This window comes from Ceratotherium simum, chromosome 5 (assembly GCF_057802395.1).
Source record: "Ceratotherium simum simum isolate JZ-2026a chromosome 5, ASM5780239v1, whole genome shotgun sequence".
NCBI classification, from domain to species: Eukaryota; Metazoa; Chordata; class Mammalia; order Perissodactyla; family Rhinocerotidae; genus Ceratotherium; species Ceratotherium simum.
In genome coordinates this window covers 87,575,798-87,593,927 of record NC_141904.1, presented here as the reverse complement: position 1 = coordinate 87,593,927, position 18,130 = coordinate 87,575,798, and the positions used below count along the sequence as shown (strand labels likewise).

The 18,130-nt window shown below is 36.7% G+C and overlaps 1 protein-coding gene and 1 non-coding gene across 5 annotated transcripts in view; one reads left to right on the top strand and one right to left on the bottom strand.

Annotated features, from left to right (window-relative positions):
• TMCC1 (transmembrane and coiled-coil domain family 1) overlaps positions 1–18,130 on the bottom strand; it is a 258,047-nt gene that overhangs the window by 153,410 nt on the left and 86,507 nt on the right. The gene's annotated exons all lie outside the window — the stretch shown is intronic.
• On the top strand, positions 3,137–3,243 carry LOC147917147 (U6 spliceosomal RNA). The gene has a single exon (XR_015552391.1). It is a non-coding gene; the product is annotated as a U6 spliceosomal RNA (small nuclear RNA).

The window sequence follows — 18,130 nt, the reverse complement described above, 5'->3', positions numbered from 1 at the left end:
GGAGTGGTGGGTATTTCCTACAACATACATGATGTGTGGTTCTCCAGCCGTAGCCTGATCACTCCAAGGCAGCCTACCTCAAAGCTGGACAGTTCTATTGTAAAATTTGTTCATATATTGTGCTAGTGTCACAATCCTAAGGCAAGTACCAATGATTTTCATATTATTCAAAAATTCTGTGGAGGGAAATTATTCTAACTTTTAATCTTGGTCTAAATACAGGATACATGCAACCCAGTGTGTATGCAAGACAATCCAATGGGTTGTGAGAAGAAAACATTACAACTTCCATTGATACTTTTATTTCAGTTTTTTGTTATATGATGTACATAATATATAGGAACATTTATATGTGTATAATTTATAACTAAACATAAATTAGAGACATGCTAAAAGGTGTGGGTAAACAAAATAATTTGGAGGCCACTACTCTAGATAGTTAATGCTCTTTATTATTATTTTTAAATATTAGGTCATGGGGTCCTACCTATATGATTATGGATCCTGGATAGATATTAAGTATTCATAAATCAGTGCACCATCAACCATGTATAAATAAATATTTAGCATCAGAACCTAATGGCACCCAAATAATCTTTCAAAATATCAAAATAATAAATAAAGTGATTTTCTTGGCAAAAGAGTACAGAGGTAGTGGCAGAGAACTGGATTATCCAGCTCTCCATCAAGTTTACACCATGCATGTGGCAAATCTGTGCACACACACATACATACACACACACACACCCAGAGGGAGATAAAGACCTATGAGGACATCTTTCATTATCCCTCCAACCTAAATCTAAAAAATTCAATCTAATTTGACTGAATTTATCAACATATATATATATATTTTTTACTATTTCTATTTATTTTATTTTATTTTATTTTTTTTGTGAGGAAGATCAGCCCTGAGTTAACATCCATGCTAATCCTCCTCTTTTTGCTGAGGAAGACCGCCTCTGAGCTAACATCTATTGCCAACCTTCCTCCTTTTTTTTTCCCCCAAAGCCCCAGTAGATAGTTGTATGTCATAGTTGCACATCCTTCTAGTTGCTATATGTGGGATGCGGCCTCAGCATGGCCGGAGAAGCAGTGCGTTGGTGTGCGCCCGGGATCCGAACCAGGGCTGCCAGTAGCGGAGCACGTGCACTTAATCGCTAAGCCACGGGGCCGGCCCCTGAATTTATCAATATTTAAAGGCCTAAGCTGGATTCCTGAGGATATTAACACTGGAAGTTATCCCAAGAAGATATCAAGTACATTTCAATTAACATTTAAAATTACTGTTATGCTTGAAATGAGCCTTTCAAGTATATCACTGTTCAGAGCACACTATCAAAATGCTTTACTAAAGTCAGATATAGGAAATAAAGACTTTAAGTTTTGAAAGAAAATGTTCATGTTATCATAATATTCTAAAAACAAGGCAAGAGAATGAAGAATGAGTCTTTGGGAAAGCTGCCATATCTAGAATCTTTAAAAAGGCAAGCACATTTAAATTAAGTTTTCAAGGTACATTGTCAACTTTGTTATTTAAAACCAAAAGAACCTTACTGACCAAAGGAAAAATCCTGAAGTTACTTACTAACCGTAAGAGTCTCTGTAAAGTTTAGAATTTAGGCCAACATCTGTTAAGAATTAGTTCCATAACACGATTGGTAATTAAAAATAAGACTTTGGGACTATATAAGGATTAACCAATAAAACTGTGTTTAAAATACACTGCAGGCATTAAGAATCACCAGTATAGTGCAGAAGAATTAGCAGTTTCATCAAATACTCTCAGCAGTTCCAGAAGGTATCAATAGAGGGCCTCCAGAAATCATGGTACTAAAGCTTTCTCATAACATCTTTCCCAAGTGAGCCAGGCAATGAATTAATCCTCTGGTACAGATTGCAAAAAAGAAGGTTTAAATTCGAATTGAATTGTCAACATCTGATTAAGACTCTAGCTCAAAAGTCAAATCTGGGAATTTCTCTCAAACTAAAAAGTTTCACCTCCAAACCAAGAAAGCAATATTCAAATGTCAAATAATGCTGTCCAGATTACAACTTTGCACTTTAGGATCCAAATTCTTCTAACAGCTTCAACAAAAGTGTCAGCTCCTTAGAATACTATTTAAAAAAAACCTGTGTGAAGTCTAAGAAGATCAAAAAATCACAAATATGATGGAGAAACAACATTTGCTATCTTACCATCCTCAAAGGAAATAAATTGCTAACAAGAATTTCTTCCTCTTAGGCCCCTAAAGACCCAGACGATCCCACATCATCACGTCTATTTCCTGACAGATACTTTATTACAATTCCAGAGGCTTCTTTTATCTTAGTAGGCTGCAATTTCTATAATTTTGAGGTGAGAATTAACTTTTTAAAAAGGCAAAACTTCTTTGGATATCAGAAATCACTAAACAGGCAATAAAGAAGACATGTTTTGGGGGAAAAAAAAAATTGAGCACTGATTAAAAAAGAAAAGTACCTGAAGATCTAAGTATAATAAATGACTAGATTCTTAAACATGCCACAAAACTCTTTCTTCTTAATAATTCTGAAGAACATGGTCATACATTAAATAGAACTGTAAATATACAGTAAGAACAACTAGGTGCCGAAGCATGTGGTGTTGGAGGTAGGAAATATTAAGTGATATTCTGCTTCATCTTTAGCACCATATTAAAAAGAGGTAGAATTTGAAAGCATCTCACTCTTAAACGCAATTATTTTAAGAGGAAGAGATAAGTTCTCTAGAAAAGTCTTCTCTTCTAATATTCTCAAAATTACTAAGCATCTATATTTTTAAAGTACTATCTATAAAAATTTCAATTGCTCTGAATTAAATTCTATGGCTTTGACCAAATGATAATTAAAGATGATATGAAAAATAAGTCAGGTCACAAAAAGCAAAAACAATTTCAAAAGAGAGTTGTACATATTAAAAGAAGCATATAGTACCTTAGAATTAAGAAAGTGATAGCTCAGCTCTAGTCACCACTGTAACGGTATCTGGGCATGGTGTTCTGTTTGGAGACCATAAATTATGGTATTAAGAGGAATACTGAAGAACTGAAACAGTCAAGAGTTGATGGGCCAGTATGACTAAGTATTCAAAATTATGATGTGAAAGAACACCCCAGTGCTTGCTTCAGCAGCATATATACTAAAATTGGAATAATACAGAGAAGATTAGCATGGCCCCCGAACAAGGATGACACTCAAATTCGCAAAGCATTCCATATTTTTTCATGGACCTCTGGGTCTTTAGTGAATTACTGAAACCACAAATTTAAATTTGTGACTGCCAAGAATCTATTTGATTTGAAGTTTCCTGTGGAGCCCAAGGAGGCTTCAAATTCATTTAGCACTCCAAGGAACCAGAGAATCTCATAGCTAGAAGGTATTTAAACCATTCTTTACATCAGCTTTCTCATTGAACTATCTACTCTAGGCCTTATTGATGGCTACGAAATTATTCTTGGCAGGACCCACAGTAGCAAAGAGTAGTGGTCAAACTCATGACTTCTGGAGCTAGAAAGAGTTGGTCTGACATCCAGTGAACTTCTTACCAATTGTGTGAAGTTGACAAGTAACTTCAACTTCAATCTTCTGTATCCTCACTTATAAAATAGAGACAGTAATACGTCACAGTACAGTATCTGTAGTGAGGATATACCACTGCATTCTAGCACTTAAAATGCTTGGATTGAGAAATATTTGTTGAATTAAAAAAATTAAAAAGAATATCCCAAGGCCTAGAGATTATTAGCCCAGAGAAGAGACTATACAGAGACACATTGTGAAAGTAATTCATGCCGGCAGAGGCATTACATATTCTGATCAGCCCTAACTGGAGAAATATCTGTTGTTAATGCCCTTAAGTAGATCCTGACTCCTAGAGACCCTGTGTATAGCCGAGTGGAATGGAACCCTGCCCAGTCTTTTTGTGCCATCCTCTCACCTTCCAGCACTGTATGAGACAATGCTCTGCTGCTATTTATAGGAGTTTCATGGCCAGTTATTCCCAAAGTGGGTGGCCATGTCCTTCTTCTTAGTTTGGAAGCTCTGCTGAAACCTGTCCACCACGGGTGACCCTGCTGGTATTTGCAATACCGGTGGCATAGCTTTCAGCATCACAGCTACATGCAGCCACCACAGTATGACAACCAACAGACTGGCAGTGTGGTTCCGACCAAGATACGAACCCAGGCCGCAGCTGTGAGAGCACCGAATCTTAACCACTAGACCACAAGGGCTGGTTAGAAAAACATAGGGAACCAGATTTGAGTTTAAGGGGCCGGCCTACTGGCGTAGTGGTTAAGTTCACACATTCCACTTCAGTGGCCCGCGTTTGTGGGATCAGATCCCGGGCGTGGAACTACACCACTCATCAAACCATGCTGTGGCAGCAATCCACATAGAAAATAGAGGAAGAATGGCACAGATGTTAGCTCAGGGCCAATCTTCCCCACCAAAAAAAAAAAAAAAAGATTTGAGTTTAATATCTTAGATTTGTCTAACAGGGGCATTCACAAGTAGAATGGGCTTCTTTGGGAGATTCTAACAGGCTGATAACCACTTAGGAAGAATGTTACAGAGCTGAATAAGATGAATATAGAAATCTCTCCCAATCTAAGAAGTTGTGTTAATGAAAGGCTCAAAAAGAGATGTGGAACTTTCTAAGAACAATGTTCCAGCACTCTTGTCTTACCCCTCCAGATGGCTATAGCAACCTCGGCAGGGGGAAAAAAACAAAAACACAGAACTAAAAATAATCACTGCTACTAACTGCCAGATTATCTGCCAGTCAGATTACCTGGAAGCAAAATAAATCAGCCAATTATCTGTCATTTCCTATTTTAAAGCACTGTTTGGAGGTTAGTAAGACTGTAGTGACTTCTAGTTATTTCCTTCTGGCCTTTTGACAGCAGATATGGAAAGCAATGGGAAACTCTTACTTCTTTCTTTTATCTAAATATCTACTTTATTCATTTCTACTATAAGAGTTAATTATCGAGCTTCAAATCTTGCTTTAATTTAATCTTGTTAAGACCAATTGTGTAATTTTTTTTCTAAGGTGTTTTAGGAAAATTAGTCTACTTAGATGATCTCCCAACTTGTTGGCAGGTTACCAACTTTTTGGCAGTCTAGATCCTTTCAAGATCCTGCCTTTATGTTATACTCCTCACATTAAGTATATGATAAAAACGTAACAATACTGAGGGATCTGTGCTGTAGCAGAACAAGCAAAAGAACTTAGACTCAGCCATGTACCAGCTCTCTGGTCTTAAGCAAATTTAAAAATTTTCCCTAAGTCCTAATTACCTCATTTGTAAAAAAGGAGATCAAACCTACCTCAAAAAAGCTGACATGCAACTTAAATTACACAATATATATGAAAAAGGTCTTGCACACATTAGATACTCAACAAGCTGAGTATGATCCCATATAATAATATTAAAACAAATTCACTTCCATAAAACATTCTTGCAAAGATTACTAACAACAACATGGAAAAGATTCTCAATTGCTAAACGAGTCATTAAAATTCAGTATTCTCAGGGCAGGTTTCTTTGTGTCTTAAGGCAATAAGAAAGATGATAGAGGGATAGTTCTTACCTTCATTCCCCTTTCTTAACTATAATTCTGCAACATTATGTTGTGGTTAATGTGAGACTTTAATTATGAGCTCTCTTTTCCACCCCACCCTCACAATGCAGAAACAGTTTCACAGAGACTTTATTTCACTGGCTATATCACTAAATAGAAGAGGTCTTATTTTAGATACCGTAAACAAATAATTACTTTTTTCTTATTATTTTGTTTAGACATTTGAGAATCCAGAATGTCATTGCTTTTATTTTAATGATGAACAGTATTAAAATAACTCTAGGTAATCTGTGTCAGACTCCTTATCCCAGTAAGATGTTACTATGATAAAATAAAATGTATTTGTCAGTTCTTAATAAATATTTGACTTGATCTTTGGCTAGAGATATAAATATTTTTATAATATATAAACCAAATTGGGCCGGCCCTGTGGCTTGGTGGTTAAGTGCGCGCGCTGCAATGCTGGTGGCCCGGGTTCGGATCCCGGGTGCGCATCGAGGCACCACTTCTCCGTCCATCCTGAGGCCGAGTCCCACATACAGCAACTAGAAGGATGTGCAGCTACGACACACAACTATCTACTGGGGCTTTGGGGGGAAAAAATAAAATAAATAAAAAATCTTTAATATATAAACCAATAAATCCTTGCTAATTCTTTTTACAAAGATATTTGTCATAAGATTAATTCTTAAAATCAAGTATCTTTTATATATTTAAAATGATTCTGTTTAAGAAAAAGATATTTTCAAAAAGTCTATCTACATATAAAATGAGAGACACAAATTAATGCATAATACATATTGTAACCCTGAAAGATGAAAGCTCAAAAGTGAAATCCAGTCTGCTCCCATTGACTGACAAGATCACAGGTCATGATGATGTAACATCAAAATAAGCCACTTTTTAACAAATACTTACTAAGCCCAACATTGTGCTAACTTGCCAAAGTTGCCTATCTTTCTTGAGATAAAAATTATACTAGGATCTCTGAAGAAAATCCAATCTGTTCTGGTGATTACCTTATTCAATACCTAATCTTGACCTGTCCTTCTGTCTGTCTATCTATTTATCTACCTATGAGTCTTTGGAAGCTAACAATCCCAAAGCAAGACCTTGTAACAATGTTCTAGATAAACAAAAGAGTAGTGGACTTTGGATGCCAAAATTCTCCTCCCTCACTCCCAAGATTCAAGGCTACTGATCAAGTACCCAAAGCCCTTGTGAATAAAAAGGGAAAGCAGAAGTTAGGTCACATACGATATTCCTTTGGAGGTCTAATTACTCTAACGGCTAGATTTTGCAATATAAAGAAAAAGGAAGTTAAATTTAACTTAAATAGTGAACTTAACTTTGTATTATGTTGAGCCTTCTAATACAAGCTGCTGCTCAGAATAGAAGGAATGTGACTCAGATTTAAAAAAAAAAAACAAAACGAAACTTTAAGAAGCATCCCTGTGATGATAAACTTAGCATGAGAAACTTACCAAGGTCAAGAACATCCTACCTATACCTTCAATTTCACTCTTAGGACAACTACATTAAATGTCAACATAAGATCATCAAGGATAATCAAAATATCTTTTGGGCCACTACATAAATATACTATATTAAAAGAAACACACATTCTGGATCTCTGAGCTAGGGTCAAAAAACCTAAAAGTTAGTTGCTTTGGCAATCAAGTTTTGCTCTATAAAGTACCTTTAATAGAGAACAACTAAAAAGTCAAAATACATCTTCATCTCTGACTTATCCTCACTTTTCCAGTCCCACATTACTTCCCTGACAGGGAATAAAATATTCCCTTGACAGTGTTCACTACCTAACTGACACTAAATAAACAAAAATAGAGATCTCTATTGGTTTTCATCGAAAAATACAATTTTTTCAACTGTTTTGTGGAAAAATGGACATTATCTTACTAGTTCCCCCAAGCAAATCTCTGGTTTTTAAATTTTATTTACCTTTAATTATCTTTTATTCTAACACTGTCATTAAATCCCACCTACTTTTCTACTGTCTATTCTATTTCCATAATCATCAATTCAGTTCAATATTTACATAGGGCACCTACTACGCTATATCATCGTCACTGTACTCAATCCAGCCCACATCCTAATGATCTCTTGTACTAGTTACTTCTCAAGTTATAATCCCCTGTTTATCAATGTCCTGTCAGGACAGTCATCCCTTCACTTCCATCTACTGATCCTGCCTAGGGGCACCACCTGGTGGTCAGCAATAGGAATTATGCTTCCCACCACTTTTCTTCCCCCTTGGGAGAACAGTACACCTGGACTTTCTGGTTTTGCTCATAGCTCAACTAATTCAATCTTAGAAACCTTCCTTTCATTTGAACAGAGCAGGACGCCATCTTGCTGTGATTAGCGATGGAGGACTTATTTATAAACTCTGGGTAACCTACAAACTCTAAGTATACAAATTATTTGTTACTGATTAAGAATGAGAAAGAATGAGTTTTTAAGAGTTAATTCAAAGAGGAACTCAACTCTAGACAGCAGCAGGAGCTGAGCTCTATGTGCCTTTTTTGGTGTTGGCCTCAGTTGGAAAGTCCTTCCAGGCAGGCACAGCCCCGACTCCACCTTGTGAAGACATGGGTCAGTGGGGACAGCAGTCTGAAGCTCCTGCTGCTCCTTCTGCTCTTAAGGTGCCAGCCTGCAGGCAAAGAAAGCAGGTGGGGCAGTGCTACATGGCACCTCAAGTACCGGGGAAAGGTGACAGGTGGTACTGCCCACAGCTATCCACTTCTGTTGCATGGAAAATCCACACGTAGACCTGGAAACTGTGATTCTAAGAAGGGTGGTTCAGCCAATTCAGCATGGAATCATCCCAAGATTTTGAGTGGGAATTACTAAGAAGAGTAATCCCACCTCGCCCCCACTTCCATGCTGCCTGCCTGCCCCAACACTTTCCTCTCTTCTCTGATTTTCACCTTTAGCCAGTCATTACAAAAAATTCTCTTTCTGTGTCCATACTGCAAGCAACCCACAAAAATTTCCTAAGTGCAGCCTAATAAAGGTACTCTGCTTTTCCTAAATTTACCTATAAACAGGAAAATGATATAGTGAGCTCTGAAACCTTAAGAGAGAACCAAGATCACTAACCTTAAACTCTCCCTTCACAGGCTTCCAAAGTTTGCATTTCCTTTCTCATTTCCCTCTAATTAAGCTTACTCTTCCTCAGAATGTATGGCAAAAAATCTCACTCATTGTTACTGTTGTATAAAATAAGTGGTATTTAGATAGTATTGATTAGTATTATTTCACTATGCAGCTACCACTGTAATTGTGGAATAATGTATAATATTTCCCCTAGATCTTGGAGGAATGGACTTTTTGGGCTAGCCTGGGAATCTACAAACCATTTCTAACATTGAAATTCAAAATGACTTTTCCCATAAAAATGAAGAATTGAACGTTGTTTTATAAGTTGGTAGATGCTTACATTACATGACAGTAACTTCTTAGCGGAGCTCCCTGATACCTTAGCTATTTTTTTCTTATTTTATTCCATCTTGAACATAACTATTAAAAAACTCTAATATGATATTTTCAACATGCAAACCCCTTTAAAAATCTGAGGGCTCCCTATATGCAATCACATCATCATAATCATTTAGTTTCACGTTCATAATGCTAGATCAAAAACCTCTTCCCTAAAATGAAATTTTAAAAATCAGCTATATAGGGCCAGCCCCAGGGGCCTAGTGGTTCAGTTCAGCGTGCCCCATTACAGCCGCCCAGGTTCAGTTCCCAGGCATGGACCTTCACCACTCGTCTGTCAGTGGCCATGCTGTGGCAGCAAATCACATACAAAAAGACGAAGACTGGCAGTGGATGTTAGCTCAGGGTGAATCTTCCTTAGCGCAAAAAAAAAAAAATCAGCTACATATAATCATACACTCTTCCAATCTTATCTCTCATTACTTCCTCTAAATGTCTTACTAGTCCTCATACTGGTTAGGCCCTAGGCTTCTATGTAGGATATAAATAAAGATAACTAACTAACGCATGGTCCTTGCTCTCCAGAAGCTCACAACTGGGGTTTTGTTTTCTTCTTTTTTAAAGCACATCTCAGCTATTTTGAAACTTGAAATTTGCATGTATGTATTGTGTTGTCTTACAACGTAGAAGACCTATACTGACTATGCTTCAAACTCCTAAGACATCCTCTAAGGAGTATATTCTCTATAAAGCCCTTGTCAATAATGAACCCATACTTAGCTCTCCTTTCTCTGAACTTCTATTGCCCTTAATTTCAGTAATATCTGATTATATACTGTTCTCTATCAAAGCTTTTAACTGCTAAGAATGGGTTATAAAGATGCTGTAGATACTGATCACCTCAGCCCTCCAGATGGCTGAGCAGAGCTAGGGTGATTAGATCAACTACCTCGGCTGTGAACATGTCATCACTTTACTGGCTACACTGTACAGAATATTTTAATTTTCTATGTGTGCCATGAAAAAGACTGGGAAGTACAGCAAGTTTGACTTTTGGCATTTTAAATTAGAAGTAATATTAAATAGTATTTTGTACGATAACCTCATCTTAAAAATGAAGGAAATGAAAGCTAGAGAATTTAATTTGTTTAAGGTCACACTGATATTTAATAACAGAAATAAGACATTCTTAGAATCTAAAACCACAGGCTCCTGACTTACGGGCTTGATTATACCACATCACACTTCTTCTTTAATTGCCACTTACATAAATCTTGTAACCCCAACAAGACTGTAAGGTCTTTGAGAATAAGGCTGTAACATGATTTATATGTGGCTCTCATCTCTCAAAGTGCTAATCTCCCACTCACGAGTACTTAAGGGATAGTTATTGGTAGAATAAAAAGTCTCTGTTATAAAGAAATGTCCCATTTAATAAAAAAGACAATTTCGATGTACATATTTAGAAATTTGTCTGAATAGGATAAATATTTGCTTGTATTCATATATGTACATAAACAGAATGTGAGAAAGAGGACAAATACACTTTGGGAGAAAGGGTGACCTGAAACTACACCTTAGAATAGGCAACTCGACATGACTATTCTAAAAGCTACATATAAGCATACGTTTGTTAAAAATAAGACAACGGGTCAAAAGCAGAGGTGCTTATGCTAATCACCATGTCACAATACTGAGAATTTAATTACAGTTTCGCTTCTCCCAGAAATGGACTCAAACCAGCCAATCAGGAATCGCCTGATCAGCATTAGTTAGGTAACCTGCCTGATAAATCCCTGCCAATCCCTATAGAGAAAGTAACCTGGCAATAACCAATCCGCTTTTTTGCCTATTATAACTTTCTTGTTTCTGCTCCCTTCTGCCTATAAAAGTCTTTCATTTTGTACAGCTCTTCAGAGTTCTTTTCTATTTGCTAGATTGGTTGCTGCTGAATTCATGAATCATTGAATAAAGCCAAAAAGATCTTTAAAATTTACTCAGTTGAGGGGCTGACCTGGCGGCATAGTGATTGGGTTTGCATGCTCCACTTTGTCGGCCCAGGGTTCGCAGGCTCAGATCCTGGGTGCAGACCTACGCACCGCTTATCAAGCCACGCCGTGGCAGGCATCCCACACATAAAGTAGAGGAAGATGGGCATGGATGTTGGCCCAGGGCCAGTCTTCCTCAGCAAAAAGAGGAGGACTGGCAACAGATGTTAGCTCAGGGCTAATCTTCCTCACCAAACAAACAAAAAAAAAATTTACTCAGTTGAATTTTGTTTTATAACAAGGTGAAAAGTATTAACACTTAAACCATACAACATAAGTTTAAATAATATATATAGATCAAATTCTCATTAGTTGGAACTGTTCCAAGTATTGCTCCTCACCCATCTCACACACATAGACAAGAAACTATGACTTATGGCCTTGACGTGCATTATCATCCCCTCCTCTTAACGATGTCAAGAAAAAAAAATTTCAGTAAAATTTCTTTATAGTACAGGCCTGTGGAATCTTTCTCTTTGCTCTTCCCTCTGCCTGGCCTGCTCTTTCCCCAGATATCTCGAGTGGTTTGGTGTGCTCCCTCACATCCCTTAGGTCTTTGCTCACATATCAGTGAGGACTTCCCTGAGCACTCTACTTAAAATTTCCTGCTCTAGCATTCTTTATCTTCTTTCACAACTGTCATATTGAGTATTTTACTTATATGCTTTGTTTACCTCCTCTTACTATACAGTAAACTTCAAAGGGGCAAATATTTTTATCTGTTTTATTCACTCACATATTCTCAGCACCTAAAACTGGGGTGAGCAAAGGATGGGGCACGGCCCAGGTACTGTCCACAACCAAACCCAGGCATGCCCATTCATTTACATATTGTGGGTAGCTGCTTTCACGCTATGATGCAAAGCTGAGTAGTTGCAAGAGAGACCATATGGCTGAAAATATTTACTATTACTGTTTACAGAAAAAGTCCGCAGACCCCTGACCTAAAACAATGCTAGGTCAAACACTCAAACATTTATTGAACAAATGTAAAACAAACATTGGGGGAAAACATTTCTGATCCCTCAGCGTTTTATAAAAGATAGAAGAGCATGTAAACCGAGATATCACCACAAAAACTTTCAGTACACTTAACCAGGCTTACACTTTCATCTGCACAATTTTTCATATTCCACATCACAGACTCAAAAAACAAAGTTGGCAGGAGCACTAAAGATCAGATCATTAGTAATTTGCCTAAAATCATTCAGCTAGTAAATGGCAAATCCAGGACAGAAGCCTTTCTTTTTTTTAACTATTTTCCATTATAATCAAGGCAATTTTAATGAAATAATTATTTTCCACTCTTCTATTTGAGGAGGAGGCATAAAATCTGACTTTATAATGTTATAAGTAATCTGAGTGTTTAAAAGTTTGACTCACCATAAAACAACTATAATATGCAAAAACTTGAGGGAACCAAACCAACTGAACCTACTGTGAATTCTCAGGCCTCCTTTCTCCTCTAACTTGACTTTCCATTTCTCCCCTTGATGTTATCATTTTATTTTTAAACACTAACATTATCCTAATACCGTGGCACATTTATACACTACACTGAAATTTCACAGCACTTATTTAATCTCCATTTACACCATGAAATGTACACTTGATTTCTGGACCGCTATGAATCTAAACATGGCCTGTCTCTAATCAATTGTTATGAAAACACATATTCAGTAGCCATCTCCTTAAGTTTCGACTCTTTCATTAGGCCTTCTGTGCAATAATTGAGCAGTTTTTCAAAGACGTTTTATGCTGTGGCATAAAATCTACATCAAGACTCATTGTTTTTTTTAACATAGAGAACTCCTTTCTTGGTGTAACATACTGCTAATCAACTCCACTTGCCTTCTAGGGAAATCCTATTCGGGACTTTCAAAATCTTGCAAACTGACCATTGGTATTCTCTTGCTTTGATCTCTCCAGCTGCTCTATTTAAGGCTGCTAAGATTCTGGTTTCAGCCATTATCATTTCTTGCCTAGATTCTACAACAAACTCCTAACTGGTCTCTCAGGTTCCACCCTTGACCACGGCAGTCTATTCACACAGCAGCCAGAGTGATCCTTTTAAAAAATAAGTCAGATCACATCCACTCCTATGCTCGAAACCCTCCAATAGGCTCCCTATTTCACTCAAAGAACAGCTCAAGTCCTTACAATGCCTATGAAGTCCTACCTGATCTGGCCACCTGTGACCTCTCTAACCTCTCATCTCTTCCTACTGTGCCCTGCTTACTCAGCTTTTTCACACTGGCCTCCTTATTATTCCTTTAACATGTCAGGCAGGCTCCCACTCTGGGGTTATTTCATCTGCCTTGAGTATTTACCCCTCAGATAGCCAGACACGTGACTAACTCCTCCATGTCAAGTCTACACTTAAATGTCACCTTCTCAATAAGACTTACCCTTATCATCCTACTTTATATTGCAACTCATCTCACCTCCACACACACTCCTGATCTCTTATCTTACTCTACTTTTTTCCTTTTTTCCATAATACTTACCATCTTCCCAAATAACATATAATTCATTTATTATATCTATTGTACGCTATCTCCTTCAATACAAAGTCAGCTCCATAAGGGCAGAAATCTTTGCCTGTTTTGTTTTCTAATGTATACTAACTACTCAGAACACTGCCTAGTACACAGTAGGTATTTAATAAATATTGATGAATGATTGAATGAAAGCTTACTCCATTTCAAAAATTCATCCATGTACACTCCCAACTAATCAGATACACGTACAACTCACTAATAGACATCTTTTCTTGCTCCATAGGTCTATTTACTACTCACTAATTCACTGAAACAAATAAACCAAGGGCAGAAGTATTAGCCATGGAGAATTCAACTATTAATAAGACACAACCCCTGCCCTCAGGTAACTCTTCTTTCCACTTTCACCATCACTTCCTTGTTCCAAACTACTGTCATCTCTCACCTGGACTGCTATCATAACCTTCTGGCTCATCTACCTGCATTCAGTCTGAACCTACTCCAATCCATTCTCTGAGCTATAAGCATAGTGATGTTTTCTAATCACAAAGTTGATATTGCTCCCTTTGCTTCAAATGCTTTGATCCTACTCATTCCTCTTAGGTGGAGAAAAACTCCTTAATATTATCTGCAAACCTCTGTATAAACTGCTTCCTACCTATTTCTCCAGCCTTAACCAGCATGTGCTTGCATGTACACACACACAAACTTACACACCTGCCATTCGCTCTCTCATACTCAGCAAACTTCCTCCCATCGTAGGGCCATTGGACCTGCAGTTTTCCCTCCATCGCTAATTACCTCAGCTTACCTTTTAGATCTCTGTCACTTCCTCAGGGAAGTCTGACTTCCTTAACTAGGTCAAATGTCCCTTTAATAGGCTCTAGTAGTACTTGTCACAGTTAAAAATTTAGATTTGTTCTAACGATTATTTGTTCAATATGTGTCCCTATCATATTATAAACTCCATTAGAGTAAGGATGATATCTGTTTTGTTTATCATGGTATCTCCACTGCCTAGCATGTATCAGATACTCAATATATATTTGTTGAATGAATGACTGAATGAAAGTATAAACCAAAATATGGAAATATGAAAAACTTTAGAGGAAAAATAAAAAGTGTGGGGAAGGAGTGCTAGTTGCTGTATGAGGCAGGGAGCTGCATGAGGGCAAAGAAGTCCGCATGGGCTAAATCATGGAAGGGCTTGCATGTCATTTTAAGGAATTTCTTTACCCTTCAGGTAATGGTGGAGCCAGTAAAGGGTTTTTAAGCAGTGCAAATGACACGATTTGTTTTGCATTTTGGGTAGCTCTCACAACTGCATGCAGCATGGAGAAAGGATGTGAAAGGGCAATGAGATGCTTGAAGGCCCAAACTGGGGCACTGATTTGGGAATGGAAAATAGGGGCAACCTTGGGGATCATGTGATTTGGGAGTGGAAGGGGTCAGGATAACTCCAAGGTTGCCAACCTGGTGAGTGGTGGCTCCAGAAAGTCAGATCCAGTGATTCTCAAACCCACGCATGGGCTGATTGTACTAGAATTATCTGAGGACTTGATTAAAAATTCAGATTTCTAAGCTCCATATCAGACCTTCTAAGTCAGAAATTCTGGGAGTAGGGCATGGAAATCTTATTTACAACTAGTGTCCTAAAGGATTTCTACTGTATTCACTCAAGTTTGGAAACAACTGAGACAGAAAACATACTAGAAGACAAAAAGGTTTATGAGAGATGAGGATGAATTTAAATTTGGAAATGATGAGTTTGAATTGCCTATGCAGACAACCAAGAGAGAGTTAGACAACCAATTCTGAAGATCATAACATTGGTCATATTGGAGACCAAAATTTGGTGGAAGCTCAAGTGTGACAGCAGTTAAGTTCACAAACGAGTGAAAAGAGTGGTATGAGCTATGATTAAAACTCCAAGGGACATAACACTTAAGATGTAGGAAGAGAAGAGGACTTGCTCATTATTCAGTAAATAAATGCTATTGTTGCCTGAGGTATTTGTGTGCAAACTGTTGTCCTGCTAGGTGTTGGGAGGAATACAAAGCTAAGACACGGTACCTGTCTTGCAAACTCTGTCAACAGTTTTAGGCCTTCTCTCAACATATCAGCCAAAACGTCACAGGCCTTCTCATTCAAGTCCATAATATACCTTGAAAGAGTATAGGTTTACTAAAAAAATCACTAATTAGTTTTAGTCCCAAAGTCTTTGACTTAGAGGATATCCTTACTCCCTATTACCCACATCAACATCCTGAAGCCCCTGTTTCAAAGGTTTCCCAGATTCCTCTGGACAAAATTAATTACTCCATCCCTAAACACACACGTTTTTACATTGTGGCACTTATCACATTCCATTCTGTATTATATTGTGGAGGCAGCACAGTGTTGCAGAAAGAGAATCAGCCTATAGAAATCCAAAGCTTCACTCCTTATTTACAAGTTGTGTGACCCTTAAGTCACTTATGTTTCCTAGTCTGTGAAATAATGACAATAAGGACCTTCCTTACCATCTCATAGAATTATTAAGATCAAGTGAGATAATTCATATTAATGTGCTTTATTAAAATTCACAAGTTACTTTCTCTTCTGTGTGTACCTCTTATCTTTCCTGTTAGTTTTAAAAATCTTAAGAGATGGGATGAAGTGTTATGCATCTGTATGTCCACCATAGCATTTTTCAGAATATCTTGCATGTATCAGGCACTCTGAAGTTTGATCAAATATGTTGAACAGATGATATGAGATGAAAAAAGAGAGACAAGTTTATATGGTACCTCATTCCAAAAAGGACCTGAGGCAGCTGACATGCATGCTTCTTTGACCACTCTAACTGACTAACTATCCTGCCAATAAATTTTGTTTTCCTTGCTCGTATCATTTCCCTTTCTGAAATACCCTCGTCTCCCACCCCCACATACTCACATATCTAAATCCTACTTCTCCCTACAAGACCCAAATCAAAACACCCACCTCCTCCTCTAAGCTTTTTATTCACTTTAACCCAGAATGATCTTTCTCTTCTCAACCTGTCTGTATCACTTATCACATAGATACTGTTGTACATTGTTTGCTGTATCTCCAGCTAGACTATAAGTTCACTGAGTCTAGGATCAGAAAGTTTTCAGAGATACCGTGGAGAACTTTAAACGTGAAGAGTAGGTAAAACAGAAACAGTCTATGTGATAGCCATTTTTAAAAATCTGACAGAAGGATCTGAAATAAGACCATCTTATTTGGTATGAAATGCTAACCCTGAATTTTCATAAATTAAATGCCAACAGGTGATTGTTTCTATTATACATACAAATGAAGTCATTAACATTTTAAAGTGCAGTAAGAAAAACATATAGTTCCTGTACATTCTTTGTATCTCCCAAGTACTTAGACCAATGTACAGTATATAAAAATGGAGAGACAGTTTGGTATGGTAGGTAAAAGCAGTTTTTGAATCAGATAGTACCTAGCACACAGTAGTTACTAAAACATATCTAACCAAAATATAAATGGCCTAGACTTATTACTTCAGTTCTGAAACACTCTAGTGTTTCAGAAATATGCTAGCCGTCAAACCATGTGCATATTTAACTTCTCTATGCCTCTGCTATTTCATCAATAAAAAAGAGGAAATACAAAAAAGAGGGCTGTTTTAGAATTAATGAGAAAATTATATAATGTGTTTAAACACACTGCCTGCCATATAATGAGCACACAATGAATGGTAGTTATCATTATCATTACTACCATTAGGTACTTCTAAATACCACTTATTATTTCATATATTGTTTTATGTAAAGAAAATTACACTGGAAATTTAAATATTTTTCATTTCTCCATCTCCAACTCAATATACAAAAATGCTTAACACAAATTATGGTATTATAACAAAATATGTGGTAATATTATACAATCAGTAAAAATCTATAAAGAATATTTATGGATAGCTAAAAATATTCATGATAGAATTTTTATCAAAAAGAATACAAAATTGTGCATTTAATAGGATTCTGATTTTATTTAAAAATGTTAATAACTAAATAAAAATAAATTTAAATTTTCTTCTATGTATTTTTTCACATGTAAGTAATATACTGAGAAAACACACCAAAATATTGGCAATAGTTATTTTTTTCTTCTTTTACTTTTCTGTATTTTCAGTTTTCTATACTGAGCTTGTTTCTTTCAAACTCAAAACACTTAACTTTTTAACTTTCAAATCACAAAGCATTTATAGAAAAAATTGCTTATGACTATTATCAACTGCCTTTGTGAATTTAAAGATGATCCTTTAAATGGTAATAATTTACCCAAGTATATATGGCATATATTTATTAAGTACATATATATTTACTTTAAGAGATGAAAACATTTCAATACAAGTACTGCAGCAGACAGAATGTGTCAGTAAGATTTTTCTATGGGAAAAAGATTGATGCTAGTTAACCTTTGACAAGGAAAGGAATACAGAACCTTTGTGTTCAACATGTCATGATTGTTCCA